Raw genomic sequence first — 6483 nt, 5'->3', positions numbered from 1 at the left:
CACAGAGCAGGAGAAAACGGAGTAGTAAAGAAATAGCTACTACTACTCACCAAGCCCGGGGATCTCAAGGCCGAGCAGGTCGAGCAGATCGCGCTCCCGGTCCAGGAGATCCATCCAACGGTGGGTGGCCTGGTTGTAGGTGCGCCGGACCCGAGAGTGTTGGTACATGGCCCGGCACACCTTCTCCCACCGCTTCCGGCGCTCCCGGAGCCCGTAGCCTCTTGCGATCCTGCCGCCTGCCATGATGGTCCTGGGGAGGCGGCGCTGAACATAATAAACTTGTGCGGCCACCTCCTCCAAGATCTCCTGGGGTGCGACCTGCTCCCCCCTCAAACGCCCACACGGGAGCCGGGCACGGGGTGCGGGACCCTTCCCCTTCTCGGGATGCTTCCCGGCTCCCGTTACCATGGTCTGGGCAGAAAGGAAGCTAAATAATAAAGAAAATAGAAGAGGGAAGAAGAAAAGAAAAGAGTTTATTATTATTAATATTATTATTATTATTAAATGGAATTTATAATGAGCGCTGACACCATGAGTTTCCTGGCGCTATAGGACAAAGGTTCACAGACTGAGGTTTAGTGCAGGGTTAGCAGGGTGGGGGAAAGAGAAAAGTTTTGAGCAGCTTCCTAAAATGAAGGAGGGAGCTGCTTGATTTGATGGTCAGGGGAAGGGAGTTCCAGAGCTTCGGAGCCAAAAAGGCAAACCTTCGTCCACCAAATTTGTTGGTTCTAGTTTTGGGTGTGACGAGTGATTTAAGATGAGCAGAGCGAAGATTGCGGTTTGGACAGTAGGGAATGATAAGGGAAGACAGGAAGGCAGGACTGGGGCAGTTGAGGCCTTGGAACGTGAGGCAGCCCAACTTGAAGGCCACCCTTTGTTCAATTGGTAGCCAGTGGAGTTTGTACATCAGGGGTTTGGCAGATTGCCATTTTGGAGATTTAAAAATGATCCGGGCTGCCTGGTTTTGGACCACCTGAAGGCGGTGGAGGAGGGTTTTGGGAAGTCCGTGATAAATGCAGTTGGAAAAGTCCAAACGGGAGAGCACAAGAGACATGATAACTTGAATCAGGGCTGGTGGGGGAAGCAGGTGGCTGACCGTCCGGATCTTTCTGAGTTGGAAGGAGCAGGATGAAATCACGGAGCTGATATGGGGTTGAAGGGAGAGTTCGGTGTCGATAATTACGCCGAGGCTTTTTACAGAGGTGGAGGGGGTCGGTGGGAGGCCCAGTTCGGTGGGCCAGAACTGGGTTCCCCAGGAGGAGAGGCTGGAGCCCGGGAGAAGAAGCTGGGTTTTCCCGGGGTTCGGCTTCAATTGGTTGGAATTCATCCAATCTTGGATATGGAGCATGTCCGAGTGAAAGTTGTCTATCGCATTGGGGGAGTTGAGTGGAAAAATGATCTGCAGATCGTAGGCATAGTTATAAACTGTAATGTCACAGTTACTGAGTGAGTGGAGTAGGGGCCGGAGGTACAGATTGAACAGTAAAGGTGACAGGGAGGAGCCCTGGGGGACTCCGCAGTTGTGGAGGTCTTGGGTGCTGTGTAGGGGCCCAGCCAGACGGCTTGGGTTCTGTCAGACAAGAAAGACCGGATCCAGCTGAGGGCAGAATCCTGGATGCCAGCCTGTTTGACACGGTTGAGCAAGATGTTGTGGTCAACCGTGTCGAACGCGGCCGAGAGGTCCAGGAGGACGAGGGCCTGGGGGGGTCCCTGAGTCGGCATTTCTCCTCAGCGTGTCGAGGACAGCTAGGATGACGGCTTCAGTAGAGAATGAAGGCCTGAAGCCGGCCTGATTAGGCTCCAAGTAGCAAGAGGACTCAATAAAATTAGAGAGGCAACTGGTAACATGTGCTTCGAGGAGTTTTGAAAAATAAGGCAGAAGCGATATGGGGCGATGATTGGAGAGTTCCGCTGAGTCTGCGCCTGTTTTTTTTAGTAGTGGGACAAGGATGGCTTCTTTGAAGGGTCTCGGGACAGTGCCTGTACTGAGTGAGCTGTTCAAGAGAGGTAGAATGCATTCAGGTAGGGAATGACATACACTTCGCAGGACTGAGGGTGGGCAGCCGTCGTTTGGGGAACCAATTTTATCCGGGACGCAAGCTATACTAGGGAGATAGGATTGATGGGGGGGAATTCGGTAAGGACAGAAGGGTTATTAAAGGGAGTTTCCGGGGTGGTGATCTGAGGGACGGTGGAGATCGATGCCTTGATTTTATTAATTTTTTCGACGAAGAAAAGGTTGAGGGCGTCACAAGTTTCTTGAGTGGGGGTCTGACCTGGAAGAGTTCTATCGTCAGATGTCAGTTCGTTCATGATTTTGAAAATTTCTTTGGATTTGTTGTCGGAGGAAGAGATTCTGTCAGAGAAATGAGTAGATTTGGCAGAAACTATAGCAGTTTTATAGTCTCTGCGGGCTGAGATGTATTGTGATCTGGCTGGTTCGGAGTAGTTGCGTCTCCATGCCCTTTCTAATTGACGTACCTTCAGTTTAAGTTTTTGAGGTCATCCGAGAACCATCTGTGGGAGTTATGATGTCTGGTCGGGGGAAATTTGATAAAGGGAGCAAATTGATCACTGGCTGACTGCAGCCAGAGACAGATGTCATTTTCTAATTTATCAACGTTGGTGCACGGGACGGGGACAGGGCGGGTGTCTGACAGGTTCGCGAGAAATCCTTCAGAGTCGTAGACGTTCCATTTGCGGGATAGACCCCTGGCCATCAGTGGGGTGGGGGAGTTGCCACTGATCGTGATAGTGGTGTCTATTGAATGGTGGTCTGACCAAGTACAGGGTGAGACGGAGGGGGGGAAAGAATAAGGTTTTGGGTCCATATTTGGTCTAGAATGTGGCCCTTGATATGTGTGGGCAAGGTAATTTGTTGGGACAGGTTGAGACTGGTGAGGGCCTCAAAGACCTCCGAGGCGTGGGGCCCGGCATTGATGTCATTAAACCAGTAATTGGTTGATCAGCTGATCGGACAAGGTGGCCGCAAAAGAAGGCATCGGTTGGGGGGGCGGTAAAGAAGAAGAAAGGTTAAGGCCCCGCTATCCGTATTTAGGCTAAAGATGAGATTGTCAACTCCCAGGAGCGAGATGGATGGAGTAGAGGTGGAGTTCAGGCGTTTGGAGATTATGGCCGCTACCCCACCCCCAGGGCGGTTTCCTGGCCGATCGGCGCAGAGGATGTAATAGTCTGGGGGGAGGGCTGCCAGGATGTCAGGGAGTGAGTCCGCAGTCAGCCAAGTTTCAGTAAGCAGGAGGACGTCAGGTTTTTCGTTAGAAAGAAGGATGAAAATATCGGCGTGATGTTTTGCTAAAGATCGGGTGTTTAGATAGAGAACTCTAATGGTGGTGTTGCTCTTGATAGGCTGGCTATGGGATGCGACCAGATTGGTGAAGTGCCAATCCGGTGGGGCGATACCGGTCGTAAGGATGCGTCTGATGGTAGAGGGGGAGGGTGTGAGGTTGGGGGACTGTAGGTCCCTCAATGAGTTGGCCGAATAAGTGATGATATGGCCGGCCTGGCTGGCTCCTGGGCCCGGTCTGGCGCGGACGGGCGCAGACGGGCTTGCCTTAGGAGCGCCTTTGGCGCGCAAACGGCGCGCCCACTGCGCTCGTCCGCTGCGCTTCCTGAAGTGGCACATTTTTATGTAGTTTAAAAGTAGTTTAAAATTAACCAAAAGTAGCAGAAAACACAAAAATATAGAGCTAGAAAAATAGAGGGATAGATAATAAGTAAAATAGATCAAAAAAAACTTCAAACAAGCAAAGGATGGCAGAGATTCAGAGAGGATAGAAAAAGCATGCCCAGAACCATAGCAATGAATAAGAAACAAGATGGCCGCGCCCGTTCACGACCGCGTGGGTAAGTTCGCGCAAGATTTTCCTCGCGAACACTTGCGAAATTGTACTAGCGCGCCGCACACTTTGCGAGATTACACATTGCGCCCGGAAACGGAAATACGTCACGCAAACAAGATGGCCGCGCCCGTGAACGACCATGAGGGTAACTTCGCACCGTTGGGCTACAAGCGGCTCGCTAAAACGCACAAAACCTTGCAAACTAACACGCCGCAAAAAAACAAATCGCAAATTCGCACGAATTCGCGGCTTCCGAATTCGGTCTCGCGCATGTTCGCGCCCCGCGAATCCCGTGAAATTGCAGAAAAACAAATTTTGCAAAACTGAAGGCACTCAGCAGGTGCAAAAGTTCAAACTCATCATTAGTAACCATTCCCTGTAGTGCTTCCTGACTGGGGCACCTCCAGAGTTCAGTTGCTAGTTGCAATAATTGTATGACACTGCTCTGACCCTCACAGCAGGCTCATAGAATAGCTACAGGTAGGCCACAAAGGTCCTGGAAAAAAAATGCACTGCAACAGAAAGCAAATTACAGATAAGGAAGCAGGTGCCAGACTGGAATTTTAAAACAGTGACACATTAATAAATCAACCCCAAATTAATTCATGTCAGTTGAAGCAGGGCAGGTGTGCTTGCTTGCTTTCCCCCCCCAATAATCTACAGTGATGATGAACCAGAGGGTGACATTGATGTACCAGAGGGTGGCATGGGTGAAACAGAGGGTGGCAGTGGTGAAACAGAGGGTGCTGGGAACCTGTGATGATGAACCAGACGTAGAAACAACATAGTTGCGACAGTTGCGAGCCGACAAGTAAGTTCGCAATTGCGAACTGGTAAAAAACCCTTGCGAACTGGCAGAAACCCTTGCAAACACACAAAAATAAATCTGCAAATTTGCGAGAATTCGCGGATTTTGCGGATTGCGAGTTCGCAAATACGCAAATTCGCGAACGCCAGATTTGCAAAATTCGCCCATGCTTAGTGCTTTTACTAATAGTAACTCGAATGCATTAAAATGGCCGCTGAAAACGCGGGAAAACTTCTGCGCATGCGTCTGTTACATCTACGTGGCATTACGTACCCTTTGCTTGGTGGGAAATCTTTGCTTCTGCGCACTAGTGCCAGAAATGGCTGCTTTAAATTTCACATGCTAACGCTTATGCTGCAGCTTGTACCAAACTTGTTTGTTCTGCTTAACTATTATTGCACAAGTTAAAATAAAGTAATGGGGTTAGAGAAGAGATAAGTGGTATATAGTGCATTCGTTAATTTTGTATTCTAATATGTTTCTTTTTGACTTTGCTACTAGCTCGTACTTTGGGCCTGAATACTGTCACATCTTCCATCTTGGACGATGCAGCGCACGCGCACTCTGACTCTGAAATTGCTGAGGCATTGGCCTTGAACCTCGGCCAAGTAGCATCTTACCCACGATGTCCATGAGAAAACGCCCTTCTGACCTCAGGAGAAGCTGAAGCTATATAAATTGTATCAAACTTGTTGAACAAATAAAGTCATGGGAAAGTAAATTGTGTGTGGGGATTCAATCAATATGAACTGAATTGAAATTACATAATCTTGGTATGGTGTGATGACCTCTCCTCGTCTTTCCAACCAATCACTGAATGGGAACACATAGATTTGCAACATTTAGGGGTGGTACATTGCCCTCGAAATGGTATAACTAAGGTAGGTTTAGATAGAGAAATTGTCTGACTTCTCTGAATAGCTGACCTGTCACTGACCCAACGCACTCAATAGGCGATCGAGAAGCAGAGGTGCTGGCGGAGCACTCCGTCAGAAGAATCGATTACCGAATTGGGGTTCTAAATGGCTTTTCCTAGAGAGAGGGGTGTGATGCTGGTGTTGCACTTAGCTGAGGTCACCTGTGCTGATCTGCACCTGTCTTATCCCGTGGGCACCTGATTAGTCAGGAGCCTGGTCCTAGTCTTTTTACCCCAGCCCGTGGCCAGGATTGGTCATTGCACTATTCTAGGCCAATATAATCCATGTGGTATGTCCTTGTACTATTTCCCTTTCGCACCCTTCCCAGGTGTTATTGTGATTTCTTACAAACTTTATGTCCTTCTGGTTATATTCTTGCTTGTAAAACTTATGGTCACGATATTGTGGCCATTTTCATTTTGACTCAGAAAATCTCTCATAGATAAAGGTTTTAAAACTTTCCCTGAGTCTGTGAATATTATAAGAAAGGTAAATATGTTTAAATATTGCCTGTTTATTCTAACTCCCTTTGATTCACAGGACTTATAATAAGGTGAAGAGGATTGGGAAGTCATGGTTTACAGGTATAAGTCCTAAACTGACCTCTGGGCAAACTGATAGCGTGAATAAATTAGTAATTAGTTAGGCAGGACTGCTAGTTCAAAGTGTGAATGTTATATGGGCCCAAGGTGAGTATAGTAAAACGGAGCTAGTAGGTCCCTGCGCGCTCTATCACTGGGTCAGTTTAGTCAATTTCAATTTATAATCTTTATTCGGTTCTTAAAAAGACACCATAAAAGCACAAATGCAACAAACGCATAAAAAATATTTAAGAAACATCAGTTAATTTCCATAAAAAGGGTATAAATGTTAAAATTTATCTGACACTCTAAAAAAG

The sequence above is a fragment of the Lissotriton vulgaris genome, chromosome 3_1, assembly GCF_964263255.1.
Source record: "Lissotriton vulgaris chromosome 3_1, aLisVul1.2, whole genome shotgun sequence".
Lineage (NCBI taxonomy): Eukaryota > Metazoa > Chordata > Amphibia > Caudata > Salamandridae > Lissotriton > Lissotriton vulgaris.
This window is presented reverse-complemented; position numbering follows the sequence as displayed.